General features: G+C 42.5%; 1 protein-coding gene and 1 long non-coding RNA gene across 2 annotated transcripts in view; one reads left to right on the top strand and one right to left on the bottom strand.

Moving 5' to 3' along the window:
• CACNA2D3 (calcium voltage-gated channel auxiliary subunit alpha2delta 3) overlaps positions 1-16,693 on the bottom strand; it is a 987,429-nt gene that overhangs the window by 141,555 nt on the left and 829,181 nt on the right. The gene's annotated exons all lie outside the window — the stretch shown is intronic.
• Positions 10,331-14,714, top strand: LOC143657046 (uncharacterized). The gene is made up of 3 exons (XR_013162733.1): positions 10,331-10,515; positions 11,266-11,650; positions 14,296-14,714. It is a non-coding gene; the product is annotated as an uncharacterized LOC143657046 (long non-coding RNA).

Below are 16,693 nucleotides of genomic sequence, written 5' to 3' on the forward strand. Positions count from 1 at the left end.
AAATAAATAATAGGGGGAACAAATGTTAAAATAAATTTAGTAGATTGAAGTGCTGGTGATTAGTAAAGGGGAGGGGTAAGGGGTATGGTATGTATGAATTTTTTTCTGTTTTCTTTTTATTGCTTTTTCTGAATTGATGCAGATGTTCTAAGAAATGATCATCACGATTGTGCTGGTTTGAAATGATATATGTCCCCTAGAAAAGCTATGTTTTAATCAAAATCCCATTTCATAAATGCAGAATAATCTCTATTCAACACTGCATGTTTGAAACTGTAATCAGATCATCTCCCTGGAGATGTGATTTAATCAAGAATGGTTGTTAAACTGGATTAGGTGACGACATGTCTCCACCCATTTGGGTGGGTCTTGATAAATTTCTGGAGTCCTGTGAAAGAGGAAACATTTTGGAGAATGAAGAAGAGATTCAGAGAGAGCAGAGCAGAACAACATAGCATGAGAAGCAGAGTCAACCAGCCAAAAACCCTTGAAGATGAAGAAGGAAAATGTCTCCTGGGGAGCTCCGTGAAACAGGAAGCCAGGAGAAGAAGCTAGCAGATGATTCTGTGTTCTCCATGTGCCCCTCCAGATGAGAGAGGAACCCTGACCGTGTTCGCTATGTGCCTTCTCACTTGAGAGAGAAACCCTGAACTTCATCAGCCTTCTTGAACCAAGGTATCTTTCCCTGGATGCCTTAGATTGGACATTTCAATAGACTTGTTTTAAATGGGACATTTTCTCAGCCTTAGAACTGTAAACGAGCAACTTATTAAATTCCTCTTTTTAAAAGCCATTCTGTTTCTGGCATATTGCATTCTGGTAACTAGCAAACTAGAACAATGATGAATTTACAACTATGTGAAGATAGTGTGAGTTATTGATTATATAACAAGAATGGAATGATCATATGATAGGAATGTTTGTGTTGTATGTGGTTATGTATCATAAATAAAAAATAAATAAATTTGAAAAAAAAAAAAAAAAGAAAAGCCATCTTCTGTCATTAAGCAATAGCTCCCAAACATTTATGTGGCGACACCTGATTTTCTCCTACGGATTCCAGAAAAGGCTTGCACAACAGGTCTGCTCAGTTCAGGTCTCATGCCTGGTGAGGGTGGGGCTGTGGGGACACACACACTCTTCTCTGATTTGGCAGCTAAGTCCTTCTCAGCAGAACCAACACTCAAGAGCCCTCTCTATAGATGGAGGCTTCAAGGTGAGCCAGGCTATTGAGTCTCAATATCTCTCAAAACATTCCTTTGTCCATTCCTAAAGACTCCCTAAGGATATGTGATGCTCAGTAAGCATTCAACAAAAACTGAATGAATTAATGAAGAAGCTGTATTGTGTTCCAGGCACTAGGTAGTTAATCAATGGCCTCTCATGCTCTCTGTGAGGGATAAAAGTTTCAAACACAATTGTTACCAACATTGTTCTTCCTAGAGTTTCCTGGCACCCTGGCTCTTCTCCATTCCCTCAGCTAAAGCATTCCACGCTTAAGGCCTCAGGGAAGGGAGGATTGGGAGGAACACAGAGAACAAAGGAGTAAATAGGATTTTCGAATCTCAAAGGCAGCTAACCCTGAATAATCTCAATGCAAGAGGAAAAAGATGGGAATGGCTTAGGCTAGTTCTTCTTCTCTCCACCCTACCCTCAGCCCACTGAAAAGCCCTCACAGAAAAGATAGGAATTAAATCAAGGGAAGCAAAGGTGCCGGTAGGCCCCAAAAGAAGGACCTGTGCCCCCATCTTCCTGCAGCCAGCCACCCTTCCCTGCTCCTATCCTGTTGGCGGTCCTGGTGGAGACGTCAAGAGCAGGACACTGAACTTCCCCTCTGCAGCCTTGCTGCAAGAGCCAAGTCAAAATAGCTGCTGGCTGTTCTATACTAGTGGGATGAGAGCCTCCCAGAGGCCACAGCCTGCAAGCCCCACTGAAAGTTTCCCTGCCCAGGAAGATTATCATCAGAATGAGGGCCAAGGCTGTCACCTCCAAGGTGGCCTTTGGTTTGAAGGAGGAGACTATAACATTGACCTATGCATGGACTGACGACAGAGAATGAGGTGGTACTCAGGTGAGCCAGGGAATGTCTGCATGATTTCATGATTAAATGCCTTACCTTCCCTTTCTGCCTCATATAAGCCCAGGGAGAAAGAGGGAGCAGATACTTAATTCATTAGTTTTTCCCCATTAGGGTAATTGAGGCTTCTGATAGAAATTAAATTTAGTTTTAAAAAATAAGTTGCATTTGGTGCACACCGAAAATATGCAACTACAGTTTTCATTCCCTGCTTGTTAATGGCCCAAGAGCACAGGCAATGGAGCACTTAGCAAAAGTAGATGTCCTCAGGAGTCCAGGGGGTACCTAAGTTTAAAACCATTTTCCACATCCACTCCTGTCAGGTCCTAGAAGAGAACCTGGGGCAGTGGGCACTGTGTTCCAGCCCCTCAACAACTCAAACATCTGCCTGGAGTCCTCTGCCTGGTATGGTTAGTGTGGGCCATTCCCCGAGGCTGCCCAGAGCTTCCCAACAGCTTCTCTGTTTGCAAAGGGGATACAATGGTACAACAGCTTAATAGTCCCCTCCCCTCCTTCGTAGAAATTGAGCCTTTTAATATGGGCAAAAGTCTTTAGATTAGAAGGAACATGGATGTTCAAGTATCACAAGTGACATTGGGAAATTGGGTTCCTCGAAGACCCCTGGAATTGTAATGACCTGTACCTCTTCTCTTCTTGAATATGGACCATCTGACCACTATGTTTAGGGGTCTTCACTGTGACCCTGTGATGTTGGCCCAATCTGTCTGTATTATGGGAGGGGAAATGCATGAGCCCCACATATGGGAGAGATCTCAGGTATGTTATTAGGCCTCATTATGTTTCTTTCTCTCTTATGTCTGTTTCCATATACTTATGTATGAATTGGAAAGTGTTAAAGGAACTTGTGTCCAAATCATGCCAGTCTCATCCACAAGCAGTACACCTTCAGAATCAGTTTTCTCATCTGTAAAATGGGGACAGGAGCTATGTACATCTTATAGGATTTGTGTGAGAATCAAATAAGCTAACGCATGCCATGAACCTAGCACAGTGCCAGGCACTGTAGATGGTCAAGGAATGTCTATACACAAATAAACTGACACAAAACAGTAATGACTATGGATGCTAACTTTATGCATTATTTAATATAATACAGAGAATCAATTAATACCATTATCCCCATTTAACCCTTCAGCAATCCCAGGGGAGAAGAAAATGTTTTAAAAATAAGGTATGGTCAGTTAACTGACTTAACCAAGGCCACATAGCTGCCAAGACTTGGTGGAAATGGAATTCAAACCCATTAGCCTGACCTAGGAGCCTGCTGCCCATTTCCCCCAGTGCCTCTCAGTGGGGCTGCCCTGCTTTCCATTAGGCTGTTTTGCAAGTTTGTAGTGATGTCTTTGATTGTCAAAATAAATGGAAGATGTTTCTGGTCTTTAACCCCCAGGGGCATGTCCTGTAATTCATGGGTTGCCTGTCCCTAAATGCCCCAAGTGCTGTGCCTGGTATTGATGTGCTTGGAAGGCAGGGCCCATTATCTGGGTCTCCCGCTAAACTCTTCTTTACATCTAAATAAATACAAAGTATGTCATGCATGGAACTTTTTAGACTTCTAACTACAGTACTGTGAAACAGAGATGAGTGTCCTTTGTTTTGCCTGGACCATCACTATTTCAGATAATCCTGTCACCAAAGGCAGCATTGCTTGTGAGTAAGATGTCCATGCACACGTCATTGCATGTAGGGAGAGTCCACATATAAGTGCAAGCTTCCGGCTACTTTATTCTCTCCTTCCCTGTGGCTGTGCCCAAATATTTACAATTTTTATATTTTTATATATATGTACAGTATCCTATAATAAATTACACTACTTTTATTCCTTGACATTATAGTTGGTATATTTGGTAGTGTTTTGTTTGTTTTGTTTTTGCCAATATGTAGGTAAACAGGTTATATTTTTGTGAATTTCACTTCTGGATAGTTTAAAGGGGATATAACAAATTATTATAAAAAGGAAACCTTGGGTGAGATAAGACTGAGAACAGTCCTGGCTTCAGTTTCCCCTCTGCCACTGAATCCTGTGGCTTCCCGGCCCCTGGCCCTCTCATTTGTCTGTGGTTCCCCTCCCTTCATCTTGCCTTGAAAGCATGGATTTGGCTCAGCCAAACCTCACATGTCGCCATGGCTTCCTCTGTGCTTCCTTTCCCGTTTATTTTGGCCCTGATCAAGGTGCAAGATATTGGTATCTGAGGCTTTACTCAACTGATGGATTTCCCATCTCAGGGCAGAGCAGCAAAGGAACAGCTTCTTTTGTTCTTAGAGACCTGAGGTCCTCGATAAGGAAACACTTCTCTTGGGGCTGCTCTTGTAGGGCCTGGAGCTGGGCAGGTTAGCTCTGCTGTTGGTGCATTTTTGTTTCTCAAAGCAGCATTATCTCTGAATCCCAGGCCTGCTGTGAAAGAGTATGGGTATGGAGCCTTGCAAGCTATTTTTTTTTCCAGCACCAAGCATCTTAATTATAATTATTGTCAGCACTTATGTCACTGCCTGGGGAATGAAGAGGGAAGAAGGGACTACTCTGCAATTTCACAGCATACACCAGGTCTCTAAAATGGAGGGGGTGGGGAGTGCGGAGAATAACAGAGCCCCCAGTAGATTAAAAGGGGCCTTTGTAGTGGCTGCATCGGTACATTAAAATAAATCTCTCCTAGCACTAAAATAACATCTACATTCATTTGGACTGGTGCCACATTCAGCATTTAAGAAATTTGACAAAACATTGCTTGAGCATGTTGAAGTTTGCCAGCTCACAACAAAACAAGAAAGCTACCTCAGCTGCATGGAAACACTTCTGGTTCCCCACTTTCACTTATGACTCCCATTTTCCGGCTGTACTTGAAAGGAAAAGACTCTGACTCTGCTCTTTTTTCGGGTGCCAACCACTTAGCAAGGCCCTGAAATGGGCAGCAAATTGCCACTGGAGGTGGTAGACTTCAAGAAGAATCTTTTTCTTTCCCCCTAAAGGAAACTATTAGAGACTCCATGCCTGATAAAGCCTTTAATAGCCAAAGAAACATCATTTACGGTGGCCCTCAGGTAGACTAGACATGAATAATGCCTCATAAAAATAATTACTTCTGCCCTGGGCACAGCAAACCAGATGAGTTTGGAGGGGGCCCTGTTTCTACGAGAATTGCAGGCAAAAGAAATCTTCCATCTAGGACCCAATAGGATGTATCTATTTGTAGCAGAGACATCGTCATTTCTGAGATGGGTGCTCCTTCAAAACACCCTTGAATTTTTCCAAGATTTTGATCAATAATGCTGGGAGATTTTTCAGGCTGCCTTTTTCTCCTTTAACACTATTAGGCCTGAGATAAGTGAAAAATGCACTTGTTTAGAATCTTGATAATGGACCTCGATGCTAGTACAATCCATCTGGCTGTGGCATAGATGGGTAGATTTCCACAACTTTAGAGCTAGAATGGTAAAATGAAATACTGAACTCAACATATTTTGCAAAGGAGCAGCTAGAGACCCACAGAATTTAGCAATTTGTCTGAGATGATTCAAGGATGGTCCAGACCAATTCTAACTCCGGCTCTGCTAGAATAACAGACAGCAGTTGCTTTGGTATGCTGGACATACATTTTCCTTTTTTCTAGGGAGAAGAACCCTTCTCTAATTACTCACCATTTCCTTTAGGAAATGCCCTGCCCCCAATTTTAATCCATAAGGGTGGTGTAGGGTTATCTCTCTCAGTTCCCAGGACCAGGTACGCATGCAGCCCTCCTTCACCACAGTGACGGCCAGCCCCAGGACTTTGAACTAAAACTTTTAGGAAAGAAGAAGCTTCTTTCCACTGAGTCTATCAAGCTGATCAGATGAATAACCAGGGGTCTGACTTAGTTTCCTAGCTGCTAAAATCGATACCATACTATGGGTTGGCTTGCTTCCTCCTAGCCTTTCTTCTGGCTGGCCAGCAATCTTTGGGGTTCCTTTGCTTTTCTGTCACCTGCTCTTGATGGTGTTTTCTCCTCTCTCTTCTAGAACCTGTTGCCTTCCAGCTTCTTGCTTTTCTCTGTGGTTCTCCTTCTGTGTACAATTTCCTTTGCTTACAAGGACTTCAGTCATACTGAATTAAGGCCCACCCTCATTCATTTTGGGCACAACTTTACTAATAACAACTTCAAAGGCCCTTTTTACAAATGGGTTCACACTCGCAGGACCAGGGGTTGGGATTTGAACATGGTTTTTATGCAACACAGACATAAGTAGAATAATAGCGTGAAAAACCTGATGACTCTAGCTGAGCCCTAACTTTAACTGTACCTGAAGCCAGATATGGTTTTGGACTTTTTAGTCCAAATGGATAATGAAGAAGGCAAATGCCCCATGAGGGGTCTGGTTGGTTATTTTATTTTATTTTTTGGGGGGGGTATCTTCATTTCTTCCCAGTGGTATTTATAAAGCCTCAGATAGTCAGGGTGTGAGATGATACAGTGAAAGAACCCGTCAACCTGGGAGACCCTTCAGGAGGTCATTTGGAATGGGCTTTCAGATCACAATATACCTCAACTTTCCCAGGCAAAAGTTTCCTATCTCATACCCTTGCTAAGACAACCAGGGAAGGCAGAGGGAAACAGAATGCCATTGTAAATGAAGGACACAGAAGGGTCCAGAATACTTGACTGGTCACATTCTCCTTGGGAGACCTGCTCTATATTGAAGGAGTCAGGACTGCATTCCCTAGAATTGTAATGCTAGATTTAGGAAGCAGCAAAGAGAGAGAGAGGTTGTTCTACTGCAGGCTGTTACAGGCAGATGTAAGGTTTGAAGAAACTTCCATGTTAGATCTTGAGGTTTATCTGCATCCATGCTGCAGGCTGTGACAGCCTCTTGACCTATGAGCCCCCTCAACCTTTCAATGGATATAAAAGACGCTGGTATCCTGTATTCAAACTCAAACCCTAAATACTTATAATACATCGAGGGCTTCTATTTCCATGTCCAAATCCTGACTATTGATAGTGTCATAACCTTTTTTTTTTTCAGGGTCTGAAGCCAGAGCAAGGCTTTCTTTGTATATTGCTAAGACTGTACAACCTCCATGCTGTAAACTGGGTCCACCCCGGGGCACCAGGATGCCGTGGATCTCTGCTGCTATCTATAGACACAACGCTGGATTCCTCTGTGGATCTTTAGGAAAATGCCCCAGTGACTCCGAGAAAGTCTAGCCATATTGGTGTCCCAACTTGACAGCTGGGATTCCTCCCTGCCCAGCAAGATCTTCTTCCTTTGTCTCCTGCTCCTCATTTTGTCTCTTAAGTTTATATTAGCTTACTCCACCCTTTTTCTGTTCCTCAGAATACTGAAGAAGTCCAGAGGTAGCAGAGGATAGGGTTAAGGAGGTGAGCTCAGGTTCCACTTAGCAGCAGTGCCAGGGATTTAGACAAGTTACTTAATCTCTCTGAACTCAGTATAAAAGCTGTGATGAAAAAGTTAGATAAAGCAGAGCATCCTCTGCGCACAGTAAGAGCTCAGTAATTGTTAGCATTAGTATGATACTATTTCCCTAGAATGGAAAGTCTTTTTCCTCATGGTGTTCCAGAAAGCTTTAATGATGACCCCTCTGCTCGCCAGAGTCAGCAATTTCCTTTACCCTCACCAGTGACAGGTTCTCAAATCCATAAAGGGCCATTAGAGCTATCTCAGTGTATCACCTCTCCCTCTCTCATCAACTGCTCCTGTAACAAAACATTTAAATCCTCCTTGAATTATTGCCACTTACAGCAGTGAACAGCAAAGATGTGCTAATTCCCCCAGCTAAAGCTCTCCAGGTACCCTAACCATCTTAAATGTACTCTGGTCACAGGAAGATTAATTTTTCACAATGAAAAATTTTATCAACAGAATATTACAATTACAGATAAAGATCATTAACACCAGATCTCTGTGCCTTAAGACTAATCTCAGTTGAGGATTAAATAGTTTGAGGAATTTTTTTTTTTTTTGCATGGGCAGGCACAGGGAATCGAACCCCGGTCTCCGGCATGGCAGGCAAGAACTGCCTGCTGAGCCACCGTGGCCCACCCCCAGGAATTTTTTTATAAACTGCATTTGCTTCCAAAGTTGCATTTCTTGCCTTTTATCTCTCCCTTTGTTACAAGGGTTTAAGAAAGGATTGGGTTGTTTTCAGCCAGTGGAGGACAGAGAAAAGCAACATGCTTTTCCAGTGTTGGGCAAAACACTTGTTCCTCCCAGGTGTGAAGCCAGTCCCCATGTAGGTATGTGGTCTTTTGTCATTATTTGTTATTTTTGAACGTGCTATTGGTACAAGGGAACCTGCATTTATTTCTCGCTAAATCAAACTTTTAATTTTTCTTGTCCACTGGAAGGCTATTTCTAAGAGGCTTCATCTCCCCTGCAGTTAATGGTTTCTCTTATTGCCTCTAAATTTTTAACTCTCTTTCCCTCTCTATACTCATTTTCTTTTAAAAAAATACTATTGAGCATCTTCTGTTCTGGGAGGCACAATGAGGACTATGGCTAATACAGCCATGTGCTCCCAGAGCTTAGGATCTCTTAGGAGACACAGCTGTTACACAAGCACAGACAATGGTGAGTGGGTTGAATGATATGTACAAGACGTTATGGCAGTATAAAAGGGGGACCCTACCAAGTCCTAGGGGTAAGATTAAAATGACTTTTAATCTGCAGCCTTGGAGTGGGGTAAGAATTAACAGGCAAGGTGAGGTGAAGAGGAAAAAAAACATTCAAGGCTGAGACCTTGATGTGGGAGTATAAAGAACTGAGAGGCATTCAGTACATGTCCATCAATGGGGTACTGCTTTTTATTTCTTTAAAAGCTCCCACTTCTATTCATGGCATCTTAGAGTCAAGGAAATGCAATAACGAGGCAAGGTACAAAGATTCCTCCTGTTTGGAAAGGGCTGAGCAAGTGGACCTGATGAAGGACCCTGCCAGGAGCAGGAGTGGAACACTGGGCCAGGCCCCTCCTTCATTCCAAGGAATGCCTCCCCTTCTCATCTGAATCCTGGGACTAGCCCAGCTTTGGGGTATGACTGAATTGGATATGCCTGAGATTCCACTGGGCTGGGCTAAAATAGAAACATTAAAGTTTGGAGAGGTTAAATAAATCGCCCGAGGTCACATTGTTAACAAAATGGGAGAGAATGGAGTTGACTCGGCATCTTCAAAGATTCTGTGCCTGTATCTATATACCCGTAAGACATTGTCCATCTCCTGAGAAGTACACAGACTTCTTGGGGAAGAGAGAAACATGCCTGAGCTGGGTATAGGAGAGAGAGATAAAAAAAAAAAAAAAAAAAAAAAGGGAGAGATGGCATTTGGGGGCAGGGACAAATGCCCCACTTGGCCACTTTCAAGGCCCAGGCTATGGAATAGTGCTTAGACACCTGGATTACCTGGCAATTCTAATCAAGACCATGGCCAGACTGAAGAGCACAGAACTAAGTTACTAAACACCTCATATTCTACTGCACATCCCACAAATATCATCTTATATATTCTTGAAAAGTTCTAATGCCCAGATGAGAGTATAAGTACGTAACTGAACTGGGAAAATATAAACTTACATTCCAACCAATAAGACTCCCTACCCCCCTTCTCTTGCCCAGATTCCAGACACTGACAACCAGGTTTACAACTCCTTAGAAACCCTAACCTTACTGGCATTTTCCCCACCTACAAATTGGATGGGTCCCCAATGATTCACCCACCAGTAAAGCTCATTTGTGGGTAAAATTTAAACCAGCATTTTAGTCCCTCACTCTTAAATAAGAAATAAGACCACAAATATTTGTGGAAAGCCATCGACATGAGATGGAAAGACAAAAGCAAACAAAATAAGTGAGTTAAAGTTAGCAAGGCAGCATGCACAGCAGGAAAAAAAACTACTTTTAAGTAATTATAATTAATAGAGAGATAAAAGAAGGTATTATGTTCATGAAAGAAGAACAGGCTGCTATAAAAAAAGAGCTCTTGGAAATTTAAAGGAAAAGCATCAAAATAAAAAAACAGATACATTTGAGTAGAACACTCTTAGAAAATAAATTTAAAAGACCTAGAAAAAAACAATAGAAGAAACTTTCTTAGAATGAAAGGATATGACTTTCTAAATCAAAAGAACTTGCAAAAATGCTCAGCACAATGAACAAAGAGGGTATACACTGAGGCACGGCATTATGTAATCTCAGAACACTAGGGACAAAGAGTAGATTCCAAAAGCTTCTGCACTGGGGGTGGGGGTTGGTCATACCAAAGTATCTGGACTTAGAATGACATCAGACTCTAAACAACACCGAAAGCCAAAAGAAAATGGAACTAAGTCTTCAAAATTCTGATGTAAATTGATTTTCAACCAAGAATTCTATTCCCAGCTCAAAGAATGTCATTTCTAAAATGGGATCAAGACATTTTCAGAGCTACAAGTACGGAGGAAATTTTGTCTCCCTTCCCCAGAAAACCACTGGAAAATATTCCTAAGGAAAGTGAGAAATTAAGTCAGGGTAAAGGAAAATGTGGATGTAGGAAAAATGGGATTACAAAAGAGGAATATAGTGAAGGAAAGCCTTAGGAGACCAGCAGCCTAGCAGGTCTAGAGAGCAGCCAAACCAGCCTGCAATAGGGTACAGAGGTGCCAGGAAGGAGGTCTCCCCAGAGAATGATGAGATGGACAGAAAACCTGAACACTAGAAAGCAGTAATAATAGGCATTTGAAATATCTCATGAAACACTGGAGAAAGGAAATAGTAAAAAACCTAAGCAAGTAAAAGCACAAGGGAATTTTTCAGTCCAGGAAAAAATATTACAGAAAGGAAGCTCATAATAGCACACTCTTTAATAGTCACAAATAAACATAGATCATCATCATAATATAAGCACTATCTAATTTAACAAAAAACCACACTTTGGTGGGATAGAGAGAGAGCAAGAAGGCCTTGTCTAAAAACCCAAACACACCATCTACTAAAACAAGCAAATAAGGTCTAAAATTAAATTCACTAATAAATAAAGAAGCTAAAATTGAGTTGAAAGCGGTTAACTCTAGGAAGAGAGACTAGAGATGGGAGTGGCAGGAGGAGTGGTGGGTCAGGGACCTATTTTTCCTTTGTAAACTTTTCTGGTTCAATTTAAGTTTTTAAAACTATGTTCATCTTATTATTTTGCTATAAAAACAGATTAACTGGAAAACAAAAGTGAGAAGTCAAGGGGAGCAAAATGACCAACAAATTCAAGCTTCTGGCACCAACAGTCAAGCCTGAACCTATTTCTTTCTCGGCATTCCTGGAAGGTCAGACACTCCAAAAGGTGGACAGGAGAACTTAGGGTGAACTCAGTGCTTACCCCTTGGGACAAATCTTTGAGTTTTGCCTGACTCACTTACTACCTTTGTGTCCAGAGTGGTGAGCTTCAGACCTGCTGTGACCTTCAGGAACCCCGTGCCATACGTCAGAGCACCATGCTGGTTTAAGAGGTACCAGCATACCATGCAGCGGTACAGTCACGGGACCCTGTCCTGTCCCAGAAGTCATTCTACAGATGCTCCAGGATGCCTTGGCTAAGGTACAAACATTTGCTGGGCAATTGTTAACGATGACTTGGCAAACCCTGTTCAAATGTGTACATGACTGCAGACATATTTTCACAAGAAGAAAATCAATCCCACGAATACCACCTGTGATCTTCTCTGGGTGGAACAGTTTTCAAATAAATCAAGCAGGTTTGCTAAAAGACAGCTGTCTTTGCCATTCCACCACAGTGAAGATTACTCCATGGTGAGTCGTTTCCATTTTTACTATAGCCCACACAGTTGCCAAGTGAGCTGTGGAACCACGTGGCAGGGAGGTCACTGTGTGTCCTTGAAGACTGCCCCAGAGTCTGATGGACGCCCACCCCAGCCCTTGGCTTAGCATCCTGTCCTTTAGAGGCCAAAGGCATTCATTTGCAACTGCATAGTTAGAATTCTACCAAGATCCCATTAGCCAGAAGAAATTATTACCTTATTAAAACTTAATCTTTAACGTCCCACAAACCGTTAAATATTATAGGTTACCTTCTCTTGTTGCAAAAGACAATGGAAACAATATGGGGTGTGTGGGGAGGAATGATGCATATTGAAAAACGCAAATGTCACCAAGACCTTATTTAGCTCACCCACATGATCCCAATGAATGGGGGGAGAGGGGGGAAGGCAGACAAAACTGAAGTCCTAAAGCTCTATCCCTGTGCCAATAAGTAGTTTGAAAGTAAGTGTCCATCAGGATCCATGTTTTCTGCCTGTGCAAGAATACTCTTACACAGGGGGCTTGCTTCATAGCTGAGATTCTTTTTCATTTAATTCAGTCATATTAGATTATGGGACTGATTATGATCATATCCACAAATCAGTATTTTAACAGAGTTTCCATGGAAACACTATACGCCCCTGTTTTTTTTAACTTTTTGGACAAGGCTTTGCCTGTTTAACACCTCGAACAAGTTTGACGAGGACAACATGTTTTGTTTAAGTTACATTAACTGGGGCCAATATTTCCTAATTGCATTACCAGGAGAAACATTCACGGCATTACTCGTACCATGGAAAACCTCCCCTAGCCCAGCGTTCGATTTGCTTTAATCACTGGAGAACAGGAAACATACCAGGATCGCCTTGTCTTATCAAGTTTTAAATGTGTTAACTGGTTTTAAATCTATGAAATAATCTCCCTTATTAAATGACAAAGTTAGTGTTGTTAAGAGGATCGGCATTTAAGGCTATATCCATTAATTTCTCAAAATGCAAACCTACAGATACCTTTGGCTCCCTGCTAGGGAAGCGACCTCACTTTGCATAAACGCAGCCCTCTCCATATGGGTTTCAGAAAAATTCCACCAAAAAAAGGGAGGGGGGAGGGACTCAATCATATAAGCACAGAGATAAATGCAAAAGTGATGTCAAGGATAGTAAGACTTTCCATAAAACTGCTTTTTTTCTGTCTTTTTAGGCATTCTCACCTACACAACCAGACTTTCATTTCCACCAAAAGACAATTTGGGAGTAGCCCGTAGCAAAGTTTTTGAAATGCTGCACTATATAAAGGGGGGGGGGGGGGGGATTTAGGGATTGGAGTCGGAGTTCACCCTGACAGCATATAAAACACATGGCCCGAAGCTCTGCGAGATGTCTGCATCTGAAATGCTGGTGGAGCTTAATAAAATAACAGCGAGGAATAGTTTAATTTTACAGCATTAGGCACTGAGGCAATAATCTGAGCAGGGTGAGCTGTATTTTAAAACATCAAAGTATACTATACTACAGGGAAGCCGAATGTATTTTTAAAAGACTTACGTTCCCTACTCAGAATTACTTGACTCAAAAACCTTCCTTTCTGAAGGAGGAGAAGTAGAAAACAGTCATGGTCTCCCAGGAGCTACCTGTCTTACTTTTTTATAGTACTCACATGTCTCAAAAGTTAGCTAATCTCTTTCCAGGTAAATGCCTTCACTTTGGGCGCAGGGGTTTGTGGACAAGGGCTGGGAAGTTCTTTCTTGACAAAAGAAGTTTGGTGCTGCTGAGTGACACAGCTGTAAAGTAAGCTCCACTCTCCATCCTGCTCTCCTCTTTTGCGAAGCTCCTGTGCCCAGAAGGCGCGGCCCCGGGTCCCGGCATCCTCGCCTCTGCCTTATTACCCAGAATCCCCCAGGGCGACGGGGTGGCCATGCCAGGCCCATCTCTTTCCGGGGCATGCGCTGGAAGAGTCTGGACGTGCGGAAGCAAGCGCGGCTTTAGAGGCTTCGTCCCTGCGCTTGTCCAAGCAATTGCCCGGGTGGAGAGGCATGAGCAGGCCCATGGAATGCCATGCTTCTCTTGCTACCGGTCTACAGATCAAAGGAAGCTTTCTCCTTCCTGCCCAATGATGAAGCTGCGGGGGCAGCTTCTGAACAGGAGGAGAAACCGTGGCAAATGCGTCCTAGATCTGACTGATAGCACTGTTCTGGGGATGAACTAGATTAGTGCTAACTCCATGTACAAAAATGCCCCGTTTACCTCACCTCTGGGCCCCCAGCACTTTCTCCAACCTGTGGCTACAGCAGACAGCAGCAGTCTCCCCTCTTCTCCACGTGGCCCCCAAAGGTACTGGGCAGTGGAGAGCTGAGAGGGTGGATGTCTTTATTGAAGAGGGTGGGAGGATTCCTGTCATGGAATTTGCTTTGTCTGGTTCTTTTAGGGCACCTCCTCTGCGCTTTCCCTGATGAAGGGGAAGTGATGGTGAAGAACAAGATGTGGAAAAAGAACCTAATCGTTAAAAGGCTTTGAAGTCAGGAAAATGTGGGTTCAAGTCCCCAGTTCAAGTGCCAGCTGTGATCCTGGGCGAGTGACTCTGTCTCATCAGGTCTCAGGTTTTTCTTCAGAACAACGTAGAAAATAGTTATGCTTCCCCTGGAATTCTGGAGGGATTCAGGATTGTCTCCAGATAAAGCACCCTGTGTCTGAGACCTTCGGAGTGCTCTGCGAGTTTTAAATGTTTAGCTTCAGCCCTGAGAATTTGGGAATTTACTGGGTCAGTCAGAACAAATTGGATTTCTAGACAGAGGAGAAACTAAGCAAAGAATATCCTGAAAATTAACAGTGCCCCATCACCCCATATGTGACAGAAACTTTGAGAAAAAAACCAGGGATCTGTTTTCACAGTTTCCTCCTGGTCCCAGTTTGCTGTCTGACATTTCTACCGTTTTAGACTGACTTCCTCTGAACCGGGAACTTCATTTTCTTAAGCAAATGAACATGGTCTGCTGGGAGAGCTTCAATGAGATAACATCATGAGAGGCTGCCCTTATGGCTGACCTCCTGCTCCCAGCAAACCCTTGGTAATCACAGGGAATTCTAACTGGGGATTGTCCACATGCCCAAATTCAGGAAGACAGACAGAAATGCCTGTGCAATCCCCCAACTTTTCTAGAATCATATTTCTAATGCAAGTGATGGGTTTCCTGTACAAATCCACAAACCACAACTAGACTTCTTTTTCAACATGCTCTAAAATTGTCTCATTTGAAGACCATATTTTTTTTTATCATCACAATCAACTTTTTTCCTTCTTTTTTTGTGAAAAATAACATATGTACAAAAAGCTATAAATTTCAAAGCACAGCACCACAATTAGTTGTAGAACAGATTTCAGAGTTTGACATGGGTTACAATTTCACATATTTAGGTATTTACTTCTAGCTGCTCTAAAATACTAGAGACTAAAAGAAATATCAATTTAATGATTCACATTCATATTCATTTGTTAAATCCTATCTTCTCTGTATAACTGCACCATCACCTTTGATCTTTCTACCTCTCTTTAGGGTTGTTTGGGCTATGGTGATTCTAAATTTTTTATATTGGAAGGGTCTGTCACTAATATGGGGTAGGGAGATGAAACTATCTGATGATTTGGAGAGACTGGGCTAGGTTTCAGGACTTATCTGTACCAGGGACCCATCTGGAGGTTGTAGGTTTCTGGAAAGTTACTCTAGCTCCTGGAACCCTTGTGGAATCTTATATATTGCCCTAGGTATTCTTAAGGGTTGGCTAGAATGGTCCTGGTTGGGGGCTGGCAGGTTATGCTAGGTAACAAGGTCTACCTCAAGCTTACATAAGAGCCACCTCCAGAGTAGCCTCTCAACTCTATTTGAACTCTCTCTGCCACTGATACTTTATTCATTATACTTCTTTTCTCCCTTTTGGTCAGTATGGAATTGTTGATCCCACGGTGCCAGGTCTGGATTCATCCCTGGGAGTCATCTCCCACGTCACCAGGGTGACTTTTACCCTTGGATGTCATGTCCCACGTAGTGAAGACCATATTTTTACATTAAGAAATTAATGTTTGTGCTTGCTTGTTGTTATGCTTAAAACATTTTTTTAATTAATAAAAAAATAACTTTTTTTTTTTTAATCACTGTAGAAAAATTGTGTTTCTGAAGACAAGGATCAAGATACAGAAGTTTAGGGAACAGTGGGCTTGGTCAGCATCTTCCTGGGGCATGATTTAACTTCTCCCTTTTGGAAAATGGCACTTGGCTTTGTATGCTGGATCTTGACGTTATCTAGTTTGTCCAATTTGTGAAAGGCAAAGATGTACTTCTGGAATGGCAACTAGGATGACTTTGGCATGCCACCATGGGTTGCTCGAAAGTGACATCCCTGAACGCTGGACTGGGAAGGACTCCGAGGCCATCCATTGCTGGGCTCTATACAGCTGTTCAGTGATGTGTGCAAGGGACCATGGTTCCTTGGTTGTGGCGTGCAAACTACTTATTTTTCAGCCCTTATCCGCTGGATACCACACTCATACTAATGTATACACAAGCTCACAGGATGGAAAATTCTGTACCACAAATGCAGTTTCAGGGCCACAGCACTGCTGGGTTTTCCTCAATTACACTGAGTCCAAAGCACTTGTGTAGAGGATGGCAACTTCTCTATTTGCTGCCCTTCAGGCACCTACAGGACAGATTCACCCATAACCACATGCTATATATAAAAGCTCAGAATTGGATAAATGTGCATAGAGATTTAATAATGCTTGCAAAATTGCAGTCCTCTCCACCTCCTCTAAGAAGCAAAATGCGTCT

Source organism: Tamandua tetradactyla, chromosome 15 (assembly GCF_023851605.1).
Source record: "Tamandua tetradactyla isolate mTamTet1 chromosome 15, mTamTet1.pri, whole genome shotgun sequence".
NCBI lineage: Eukaryota > Metazoa > Chordata > Mammalia > Pilosa > Myrmecophagidae > Tamandua > Tamandua tetradactyla.